The following is a 12815-nucleotide window of genomic DNA, read 5'->3' as shown; positions in this document are numbered from 1 at the left end:
GACGGTGTCCTTCCTCAGAAAACCATTTTGGAGTTTGACTTGAATGTTTTCTCCACTGCAGTGTTCTTAATAAACTTCACTTCAAAAACACACTCACCTGGTGGTTGTAGTTTTATTTAAGATTTTCCACAACACTGTATACAAAGAAAACGTCTAGACCTCACATAGAAATGATTGTGCATTGTGATTCTTTCCCCTATCCTGAGCTGCTACAGCTGATTTTGGTGTTTCCCCACTGGCCCAAATTTGCTTTAAGCACTGACAACATTCATTTTTCTGTGTATGTCTGGAGGCACATTCACCCTCTACAATGCATTTGCTACCTTTGCTTTCTTACTTTGAGTAAATTGTGCTGTGCAGTGCTGGTACTTTTTCTCCTTTACTTAAATAAAGCAATTATTCAGTACTTTAGCTTTTACCACAGTATTATTTATGACAGATTTCTATTCTTCTACTTAAGTACAGGATTTCTGTACTCTGATCGGGGGGAGTTGCGCTGGTGACAGTTCATACCTTGCCTGGCCGCTCTTCACCTGTACAACCTTACAACCTCTGGAAATCCACCTGCTAAGTTCTAATACATCTCTGTTTCCCAGGTGTTTGCGGCTAATCTAAGCTTTACATCAATTCCACTTTCCCAGGCTATCAAGCTGATTGTGACATCACTGGTCTTGTTAAATCATCTTTCTGCCTGCCTTCAGGTCAATCAGCCTTCACACCGCATACTGCCATTATTCCTTGTAGGTAACTTTGTGCAAATCACCTCTTCCCCATTGCTGCCTCTCCCCATCACTCAGACTCAGGTAGAAATTTAGACAATCATGAAGATCAAAAATTCTTTTGCTATGTCTCTACCATCCTGGAATCTGCATTAATATTTTCTCTCCTCTAACAGAAATCCCATACATTGCCCAAAACTGAAGGTACCAGTTCACTCGTTGCTGCATATCTCACCCTCACAGGTCCTTTTAGTGTGTGACAGTGGCGGAGACAAAAGCTATTCAAACTGAGTTTGTCATGGTTGTCATGTCAGCTGTGATGCGCATCACTACTACTTTGGCGAGTGCAGGAAAACTAAAGGAAAGAGTGATGTAAATTTCTTGTAGTAGTCTGTATATGTCCATACACCTGTCTTCCCATGCATACATCCCCACTATGTGTTTCCTCTGCTAAACCACTTTCATTTTTGCTTGGTTTTCTTAGTCCACTTATTTTAAAAACTTTTTTTTTCATAAAAATGAAACAATTATTTGAGAAAAATAACATTTTCAGGGTCTTTGTGGGAGAGATCTAAAATAATCTGTATATGAAGTAGTGATAATATTTGGTGATGTGATTTTTCCTTAGTATTTCTAGCACAGAATTAGGATTTTAAGATTGATGTAACTCACACATTAGCTAGAGCCAGGGCACATTGTGTCTAACTTGGCTTAGGCTGGAGCCTGGTGAAGCAAGTGACCTCCTCCTCTCCCTTAGCTTCCCTGCTTAGCCTCTTGTGTCCTTGTCTAGTCTCGTGCTTTTTGTATTACTTTTCCCTGGAACACTCTCTCACAGTCTGTTCTCTAAAACCTAAAAGAGGAATTATGGATTTGATCAACTGGTCCCTGAATGCAATTGACACCCTTTTCTCAACGAGAAGTCTGGGCTCGGGTGAGCCTGAGTGTCCTGCAGGTACGTTCCCTGCCGGATACACAATGGACAGGTGGCAGAATTGGAGGATCGTGTGCCTGGTGGGACTGTCGATCGAAGACGCTGAAGATATCTATCTATTCGGAACCATGATAACAGGGTTCTTGCTGATTGGAGCTGGCTTGGCCCCGGCTTATCAAAGAATTAAGAAAGCGGAACCGGCTGTTCAAACCCCCACAAGGCTGCCCGTTGGGACTGAAATGATGGAACGAGGCATGAGTTCTCAAAATGGGCTCATTGAGTGCAGCACGGATAAGATGTTGGAGAAGCTTACGGCTGCCGTGAATACTCAGAATAAGACCTCTGAGCGCAAACTGGATTACATCTTGGAGGGGCTTGCTCGGAATAACACCTCTGAGTGAAAATTGGATCAGATCTTGGAGAAGCTCACTGCAGTCGTGAGTTCTCAGAATTGGCTCTTTGAGCACAAGAATGACAACATCACGGAACGTAAGGTTGATAACATCATGGAGAAGCTCACGGCTCTCCAACGGGAGATTGACAGACCAGTATCGGACTGTTAGAACAACTTTGAAATTCTCATGAGATGTTCGCACTAAAGTAAAAACCACCATCACTTCCCCTTCGGCACCAGCTGCGGTCTCAAGGCTGGAGCTGAACAACAACACCCTGATACGGACTGTGTTTAGACTGTTCTTCCCATTCTATGCAAGGTGAAGAACACTGTCTCAGCTGAACTCTGGACATACACACACACACACACAGATATATATATACACATGCAGATGTACACTCATCCCCCTCCAAACGCCTTCGACGCTTATTCCCTTCCGATACTGACGGTGGATCAAGGAGACCAGCGCATTGGCTGCAGGCCTGGATGTACTGTCTACATTGGCTGTCTCTCACTCTTTACCCACCCCTGTTGCTTGTCATGTGTTTCTTTGGTGTATTGAGAGTTTTTTCATGTGCTATGTGCAGAGGTGTTTTTTTTCTGTTCTCAAACTGATGTCCATTTTGTAGCTCAGTCTGGGGGGAGTTATTTTTTTTTCTACTTATCTTTCCTCATGTGGTGCTTTTTCCATTGTTATACCTCTCTCACCTGTCTTCCCCATGTGATGTTTTTGTGTTATGTATGTATGGTTGGAGGGAAAGATGGCGCCGCCATTGCGTGCAATAGGTCTGCAGCCTTAACATGAAATTTCCCCTTGTGGGACTAATAAAGGTATCTTATCTTATCTTATCTTGGTGTTTTAGCTAAGCTGACCATCTGCAGTTTCATATTTGTATGTCTATCAGACTCAAAATGGATAAACGTGTTTCCTAAAGTGTCAAAACTATTAATCCTTTCTCAGTATGCCATACTGGTTTTTAAAATATTCATTCACTTGTTTTGCATAGAAAGGGACTGTACATCCATGAACTTAAATAAAGTACAGCTCTCACTATGAATGAATCCAGAAAACTAAAATGTGGCTGTATTTGATTTCAGACTGTGATGCCATTTCCACTACAGTCAGAGAGAAAGAGAAAAGGGTTTTTGGAAGCTTTTGGCCATGAGAGGGCGCTCCTTCAACATACTGACTGAATTGTGACGTCTCTGTGCCCTTCAGTACATGGCCATTTCAAATAATGCCATCACTTGGTGTTGACTGAACACGTTATGTACTGTAAGAGTAAATATGTAACACTGTAACCTTTCAGCAAGAATGCTTCCAGGGAAAGAACTGGAGTTTGAAAGTAAGGAATATGAGGATGTCATGAACAAAGAAAATGAGGTGACCTCAGTCATTGCAGTGAGTCATTTATTTATTTATTTTAACTTTTTAAAAATGTATTTCTAAACACTACTGATTCTGCTTAAAGTCTTTAGCTTAGTGTGATTTATATCCTGTACATCAATAAGGTCATTCATTTGGATTAGGCATGGTATTATATTACATTTTAATATTTTACATCGATAATATTATCGATATATTAATACTCCAATTTTCTGCTTCCATAAGTTGTTTCTACTTAACTACTGCTGTACCTACTACTACTACTATAACTGTATCAAGTAAGCACAAAGGCTCCAACCATAAAAAGTGCTACTGCTCCTGATCACTTCAAGGTGCATCATTTCTATTTCACCTTAGTTTTCACTGTGGAGCTGAACAGAAATACAACAAATATCAAATTTATTAATCTGTTTGTTTGTTTTTTAATTATTTTTTCATACTGATCCTCATTTTTGAAAGTTTGTGTCATTTAAATACTGTACTTCACTAAGGTTGTTATAATCATTATAAACAAGAAGTATTTATGTAGAACAAGAAATAGAAAAATCTTTAACATCGTTTTATTTGATACTGATAATATTACATGAGCTACTATTGTGTGAGCTAGTCTGTCAGCTGCACAGACACAAGTCACACACCTGATCTATCTTTCTGTAAAGAAGAAATGCAGAACTTTTTAAATACAACGCTGTTCATATCTTTAACCTCCTAGGACCTGCCGTCCACATATGTGTACATCACATTTTTGGTTGTCTAGACCAAAATACAATATTTTACTCTACAAGGGCCTGATATCCACTTACGAGGACATTGTACTGTTTCTGTTTTATCAAATGTTAAAACGAATATTGTCATATGTGGCTTTCATTTTTCTTAGAAACAAGAATCTGCTAAAAAAAAAAAAAATCTGGTGATTCTTTGTTTTTACATTCATCGGGTCCCAATCAGCCCAAATATCAAAGCGAAATTAAAAATGCATGCCATGAAAGAGTTCTTAGGAGGTTAGTGATAACCCTAACATAGAGTCATCTTGTTTCTGACACTGTAACAAACTAAAAATATATCCATATCCTTTTTAATTCAAGTTTCATTAAGAGTTCATCTAATGTGGACTTTTTTTGCAAGTATTTGCCCATCTCACCTTAATCTCTAAGTTACTAAGCAATAAATACGGCACTTTTTTAATGCCATCTGTCTAATACCTAATTATTTTAGATAGTTCCTATTACACTGTCCCTGTACTGGAGCTTTTGAGGAAATATTTTATTAGTTTTAAAAAGCCAAAATGGTTTAAGGGTTGCATTATTAGTTTTTATCCAGGATTCAGATCAGAACGATGGACGGAGCATTTCATTTTATCATGATGATAGTGATGAGTCTCAGCCCCCTAAACTGCTCCTGACGACACACACACAGTTCTCTGAAAAAACATTTTGCCCCACCCTGATTTCACATATTTGCTACACTTACATGCTTCAGATAAACACTTCAGACAAAGATCACTCGGGTAAGTACAAAATACAGTTTTTAAACTATGATTGAATCTATTAAGGAAGAAATAACATCCTGAAGACCCAGGAAAGCAGCCAGAATAGTGATTAAAGATTGTCTTTACTGAACTTCAATTGGATTTTGGTCAGCCGCGCGTGGGGGCCAGTCAGTGGTATCAATTTATTCAATCATTCAGGAACTGCCTGCATACTCTCGCGCTATGAATTTATTCTTCTTCCTGCTCCTTTTCATGCATGGAAACAGTGTTACTTTAATTGAAAGGAAGGTTGTGTATAGGAAATGAACTACTGCTGTATCATGTGTGAAACAAAATAAAAAATGAAATGAAATGACCCACAGCAACAGGCTGTCTAGCCTTCAGCTCTGTCACCACCAATCACTGCCCTTACATTAGAATAGCCTCTGTCGACTGGCAACCCTGAAATTGCGAAGTACATTGGAGTGTTTTCACAGTGGAATACACTGTTTTAAGTGTAATAATCTGTCAAATGTGTTGATTTTTTAAAATAACCCACCTCATACCATAATAATAAAAAATGTTTATGTTGTTCTCCACCTTCAACTTAACCAGGCCACACCTCTACAGTGGAGCCCATCACTTCAACAGCCATGATTCCAGGACACACTCTAGAATCCAGCATGCTTTTGGAATGATGAAGACCAGGTTCGAGGCCATCTTCCTGCAAACAGATGCATCACACCTTGGTATCTCATGTAAGTAATGACCAACCACCACACCATCACTACTAAGGGTGGCTGTAGCTCAGGTGGTAGAGCAGGTCATCCACTGATCGGAAGGTTGGTGGTTCGATTCCTGGCTTCCCCTAGTCTACATGCCAAATATCCTTGGGCAAGATACTAACCCCAAATTGCTCTCCGATGCATCCATCAGAGTATGAATGTGTGTGAATGTTAGCTATGGTGTGAATGCACAAGTTGTGTAAAGCGCTTTGAGTGCTCAGATGAGTAGAAAAGCGCTATATAAGAACCAGTCCGTTTACCAGGCAGGTAAGCAAAAAAAAAAAAATAAATCTAGGGTTCCTGTTTTTTCACAGTGCTTTGTTAATCTTTTTTTTTGTTGTTGTTTTTGTTGAAGAGTTCCTGGCTTTATATTATAGTAGTAATATTTTGTATCCACCATCTTTTATCTTTGCACTTCTCTGAATCCATCTATGTGATGTGGCAGTGGACAATGGAAAGAAGCATCCCAAACACTCTCTACAGACCACCCTGTGTGACCACCCTGTGCTTACCAAAACAAGACTTCCTGTTCAGGCAAATATCAGGTTTGCTATTCTATTAAAATTCAAAGCTTTTTATTCTTGGGATTTTTTTTGTTAGAATTCCATTTCCTTCTCATTCAGCAATCAGCCATTAAAAATGTTTCTAGTTAGCTAACAGATTACTTAGCAAATAAGTTAAGAGATGTTAAACAAATACTGTAAATAAACACACTGATGAAAATTACCATTTGTCTAAATCTGTTTATTCATTAAACATCACTTAGAAGTTAAAATAACTTCTTGAACTTATTTTTAATTAATTTATAAGAACACAGCTTAATCTGTGTTGAAAATAATCAATCCATGTTTTCCCTGCTGTTTTTTTAAAACCTTTATTTATACAAGCAGTGCCATTGCGGCTCAATGTTTTCTTTAAAAGAGAGATTTGTTCCAGCCAAACATATTAAAACTACAAAAATAACAGATACAATAAAATAGCTCAATTTGTCTTGTGTACACAGACAAGAACAAGTTCCTAGTGATGATTTTGCAAAATCATTTGTACGTCTTTTGAAATCTGCAATCTTCAAATCCTTCTGCAATGTATTTCATGAAGACGGCTCTGAATGTAATGATGAATGTAATGATGTCCTGAGACTGCAGTCTATGACAGAAATGTTTGCGTAACATGTACTCTGATAAATATGAGGGAGGTAAACCAGAAATAGATTTACAGATAAAGTGATACCAATGAAACATCCTGCCCCCAGTTAACCAGAACATATACAGTACAGTAGTGTGTTAAAGGTCTACAGCCAGTTATAAATATTAATGCTCCATGACAGAATCCAACAGATAAAGAGAGTGAGCAGAGGTATTCATGTAAATTATGTCACTGTAATCCTGGAGGGGTAAAAAAAACAAACTTTTACTTGTGGTGAGAAACATGATCTGTTTCTGAAAACGAACCCAACCTTCAGCCTCAGTTTCTTTCACAGATAGTCAATCTGTGGCTTTAAGAAAAGATTGACATCAATTACAACACCTAGGTATTTGTAGGAGGCTACAGTTTCAATAGAAATGCCTGGAGCAGATACTAGAGAAGGAAATACTGCTGGCACGCTCTTTCTTTTGAGAACAACATGAGTTTGTTTTTTTCTGCATTTAAAACCAGTCTAAGCTGACTGAGATTGAGACTGAATACTATCAAAAGCTTGCTGTTGTTTAAAAACCAACTCGACAATAAATAATTGTATCATCTGCATAAAAATGGACAGCCGCATCTAGATTTCCCCCATTGACATAAATAGTAAATAAAGTAGGCCCCAGGAGAGAACCCTGTGGCACTCCATTAGAGACATTTAAAAACTGGAAGAGAGACCACTGAGCTGTACGCACTGCTTACAGTACGAAAGATAATGTCGTGGTCCGCCAGTCCTCGCCAGTCGACCTGCCATGTATTTGGATTTGTGTTGTCTACTTTCCTCTGTGCAAGTTTGTGAGTGTGTGGCGATGTTCACGTTTTGGTGCAACACTAGGCCTGGATAGTTTTCTCGCCTTGGAGCCAGCCACACCCGTGGAGTAATCACAGTCCCCTGATGCTGTTTAACCTTGGCAAGGGATCACTATCAAACAGGGTAGCTGAGCTACAGACGATGCTGGATTGTTGTTGTACACAGTCAGTACTCCAGCTCGCCAGGTGAAAGTCTTTGTGATAAGAGTACATACTGCAGTGTCTTATTGTTTCCAGGTGAATTACGGAAACGTGTGGAAGGAGCTGCGCACCATTTTACATAGACACAGCTGGAAGTTGTTTTGTCACCACGGACCATGGTGAGAAGTCACTGCACGGGAACTGGGAATCATCACAAGGAGAGATCACTCACTGTGGATAATTTGCACCATTTATTTTGATTTACTGTAAATAAGCGCACTGTCTTCAACTCAGGGAGTCCTGAGTTTCAGAAACCTGACAGATAATTAGAGAAACAGCCAAATGCCTGGTTTGAAAGGCCTATTTCCAGTAATCGTTGGCATAAAGTGCCATGGTCAACAGTGTCAAACGCTTTTGATGGATCAATAAAAAGAGCTGCAGAGTAGATCTTTGCGTCCAGGGCTTCACTGAGAACTTTTAGGGAGGCAGTTACAGTACTGTGCAGTTTCCTAAAACCAGATTGGAAAGGAAATAAAATACTATTTTAAACCAGATAATTTTTAAGTTAATTATTTACCAGCCTTTCAAGAACCTTAGGTACAACACAAAGTTTGGAAATTGGCCAGTAATTATTAGTCATGGAAGAATCACCACCTTTCCATAGGGGGAGTACAAAGGTGCACCGCCACATCCCTGCTAAAGTGTTCTGTTGTATAGAAAGATTAAAAATATGATATTTGTAGCCAGGCACAAGACAAAAGGAGAACCGGCTGACCTTTTGGCCCTGCAGTGTCCTCGGGGATAGAAACAATTAGGACAGGAGGCCTAGTTGAAGAGCTCTCTCCCAGCACCTCATTCATAAGGACAAACCAGGTCAGCTGCAGTGGGCTTCTCACTGACTCCCTCTCCTGAACTAGATCCTTTCAATCCTGAAGACAAAGGAAATCAAAAAGGCAGCTGACAAAAACACTAAACATAAACATAAACTTATTTTTAAAGATAATTTGGTCATAGAACTAAAATGAGGAACAATACTGTCTGGAACAATATATCCTGGCTGCACTGATATCAAACGTTCTGTATAGGATGAGGGTTAATAAAACTGTACTCATGTGCACAAGATGCTTATGAGTATAGTTTAAACTGACAGATTATTTACTCTCATACTTCAGAACCACAGTGGCAGAATCTTTGATGAAAAGGAAATTTTCATCTGTCATTTGGATGAAATGAGCTGTTGGAACCTAAAACACGTGTTGTTTAAATTCTTACTTTATATGAAACCCGCCACCGCACCCCCCAAAAAGAGCTTAGTTTCAGAAAATCACAAATAGCTGTGTATACATCCTGTAAAACTTCCATGCAAATGCTAAAAACATAACAATCAAAGGGTTTTAAGCTTTTAATTGTTATTCCACTATATATTCATATACCTACATATAAAAAAAAATTATCTCCCTCTCTGTCTCCTGCTGCTACGGTACCACCATTTTTAAAATCTTTGACCATGCCAGTCACATACTTCACCAGGCTCATTTTGACCCCTTGTCATTTTAATCATCCTGTAACTAATTTAAAACCACATCGTCTCATGTTTCATGCCTTTTCCTACAGTGAGCTTATTCATCAAATATGAGGACATGATTTTAACCCTACATAAATTTGAACCCATAATAAAGGCACTGCCAAGTTACCTAACAACATGATTGTTTATACACAGTTTGACTAGTTAAATTGGTTGATAAATATATATATATATATATATATATATATATATATATAAGATTATGACTAAATAAAACACGAGAAAATACTGCATTACTGCAATTGCTGAGAGGCTGGAGATAGTTGATCAAAGCCAAATGTAGAATGATAAACTTTGACTGTTTTTCTTTTTCAGTAATTATCTAAAATGTGTTTCTTCATTTTTCTGGCCAGAGTGAGGTCAGTTTAAAAATAGAACCTACAAAAAAAAATGCTGCATGTTACCCAAAATTCATTTTTTACTTTCATAACGTTCTTCTTCTGTAACAATTATATTATTTGCATGTGTCATTTATTTTTGTATTTGTTATATCCTTGTATTTTTGATGATGAAAGTTATTTGTTTAAAAAAAATGAATCTTAAATACTTGTTTTGTGAAATCTTAAATAAATGTGAAAAGATGCTAGAGTGTGAGCTAATTAACACAAAGAATGAACATATGGGGATAATATGGTAAAAGCAATTTATTACTGCTTAATTAATATTGAGGTAGTGTGCAAGTTATAAACAGTGATAATGGTTATATAGTACTAATAACTAGCAACAACAGAAAGTGTTAATAATGTGGCAACTTGTTTGTTAGACAAATGTGTAAACAGTAGAGCCACAGTTTACACAAATTCAAATTTTATTTGTCACACACACAGCCAAACACAGAATAACATGAGGTGAAATGCTTATTGCTGTGCAATGCCCGACCAGAACTGACAGTAATATTTACAGATTTAACTCAGAAATTTACAGTAAGATGTGCAAATAACAGTTTGCGTATGAAATTATTAATAAAAATAAATTATAAATCATAAGAAGTGTGCAAAAGGAAAAACTAGAGTGCGTGTGGAGATGCGTGTGACAGAGTCCCGTCCTACAGTGATGTGATGTGTGTGGGCGAGTTCAGTCCTACACCTGGTTTAGGGCCCAAATAGCCTGGGGGAAGAAGCTCCTCCTGATTCTCTCTATTTTGGGCTTAAGGGAGTGGAAGCGCTTCCCAGACCTCAACAGAGAGAAGAGTCCATTGTTGGGATGGGAGAGGTCCATCATAATCTCCCTGGCGTTAGTCTTGCACCGCTTAGTGTAAATGGACAGCAGGTCAGGAAGCTGAATGATGCGCACCACTCTTTGCAGATCTTGTTTGTCCTGCTTGGTGCTGTTCCCAAACCAGGTGCAGATGTTTCCCGTCAGGACTGTAATATTTCAGTATTCTTTGACAGTGCTTTTTTTTCTTGTTCTAATGTGATGTTTTGTGAATACAGAGAAAAGTAGTTACGAGTTTGTGTTACAGAAAATTTTAGGCCTGCACATAGATTCAAGTCTCTCAAATCACCAGCGGCAATCTCCGAATTGATCATGTTTTTTTTCTTATCTTGTGGAACAAACTACTTACGTGACCTGAGATCTGCCACATCTGCATGCACATGCAAATGTAAACTAAAAACATTTCTCAAGGTTCTCATTGGTTACTCTGTCTGCATGCAAGCGTGGGTGGGTGGGGGTCTTTGTGGTTTGTCTTTGGGTTGGATGTGGGTTCTGAGTAAATGTTTTCACATGCATTTGTTTGAATGCAAAGCATGTTAAGATAATTTGAGCGCCAAAAACCAACGTTTTCATCAGGTGTAAACTCACAACCAACCCAGCCAGATTAACTCATTTATCAATACAAACAATGTTTTGGTAAATCTTACAGTTAAGGTTGGCTCAGGTGACCCTTAATCCTCTTTTAGTTACACTGCAGTAGAGGTATGTGTTTATAGACCACTCTGTGTTTAACCATTATTTATTATCAATCTCTGGCTCTTTCTGTTAATGCAGCATATTTATATTCAGTGACATTAGAACATTTTTGCTAACAAAATAATATAAATACAGAGGCAAAACAAACAACATAGGAAACACATTTCTCATACAAGGCATAGTAGATTACAGTCAAACTAGCCCATCAGCCAGTACATTTTCAGACCCTTTCTTGTCTTTTATGTCAAAACTGTATTCCTGCAGCATGAGGGCCCAGCACGTAAGGCGCTAGTTGTGATTGAACATGTGTGCCAAGAGTACAAGAGGGTTATGATCAGTAAACGCCTCAATAGGTAACGAACTGGACCCTAGGTAGACATGGAAATGTTGAAGGGCCATCAGAAACGCCAAAGACTAGTGAGCCTCCCTGAAAGCCTGCCTCAGGTATGCTTTTATCCACACCTGACTAGGTGTGGTCAATTAGCAATATCTGAACACACTGAAGAGATTAGGGGCTGCAGAGGGGCGTAACACATGTAGTCCCACTGAGACTCAGGGTCTCATTTACGAGAGATACCTGTTGCAAACTTTATCCCTTAAAAAAACATTACATTTATTGATGAATGTGAGCTGTGTATTTGAATTTACTTCAGTACATAAGATATTTTAATTTTGGTTTTGGCATCTGCTGTCTGCTAAGATATTAACATTGTTTTTTCTTTTTATGGCTAAAGACTGTCAGAGCTGTAGTGGTGTTTAACTCAATCAGCTCACATCACACATGTGAACATCATTAAATAAATAAATAAAATAAAATAAAGCAATATATATATATATATATATATATATATATATATATATATATATATATATATTACTCCGTTGTTTGCTGTCTTGGCTACAGCCATGGCTTCAGTATGAAAAACTTGTTTAAGATCAGGCCAAAGTATCTCAATCAAATTTAAGTTTGGAATTTAAATAGACAACTGCAAAAAAATTTTGTATTTTTAAATTGAATTTAATGTAATTTATTTAAGCTCAGGGGTCGACTTAGCCTACAGTAATTAGGTCCAGCAGTAATCAGACGTGATGCAGCTAGTGAAATGGAAAATTTATTTTCAAAAGATGATTATGTTTTGGTGCGTAAGTTTATTTGTAAATAGTTGTAATTTTATTTATTTTAATTTAAATCTAATAGAAAATAAAGTGTTAAAATAATGGAGGTCTATGTATTTCCTTAAGTGACTATATTAAGGTTTGCACACATCAGTGCACTATTTAAGGACTATTGTCATTTCATGTGATTTCTTAATCTTAATTTTCTTAATATTCAAATATGTAAAGCCAAACATTATATTAGTACTGACAGCTTTATGCAAATAAACTGAGAGAAGAGGATTTAGATAGAGATATACCAGTCATGATCGACTGTTTTAATTTTGTGGTGATAAATACAATGTTGAAAGAAAGCCAGTGTTTTATGCCTGAAATATTCATGT

General features: G+C 37.8%; 1 pseudogene; it reads left to right on the top strand.

Moving 5' to 3' along the window:
* Positions 1-1501: 1501 nt before the first annotated feature.
* On the top strand, positions 1502-2213 carry LOC148096940 (uncharacterized; annotated as a pseudogene).
* The last annotated feature ends 10602 nt before the right edge of the window (positions 2214-12815 follow it).

Source organism: Neolamprologus brichardi, chromosome 20, assembly GCF_056152115.1.
Source record: "Neolamprologus brichardi isolate AB-2024 chromosome 20, ASM5615211v1, whole genome shotgun sequence".
Lineage (NCBI taxonomy): Eukaryota > Metazoa > Chordata > Actinopteri > Cichliformes > Cichlidae > Neolamprologus > Neolamprologus brichardi.
Note: the sequence above shows the minus strand (reverse complement) of the source record. Positions and strands in the feature narration are given on the sequence as shown.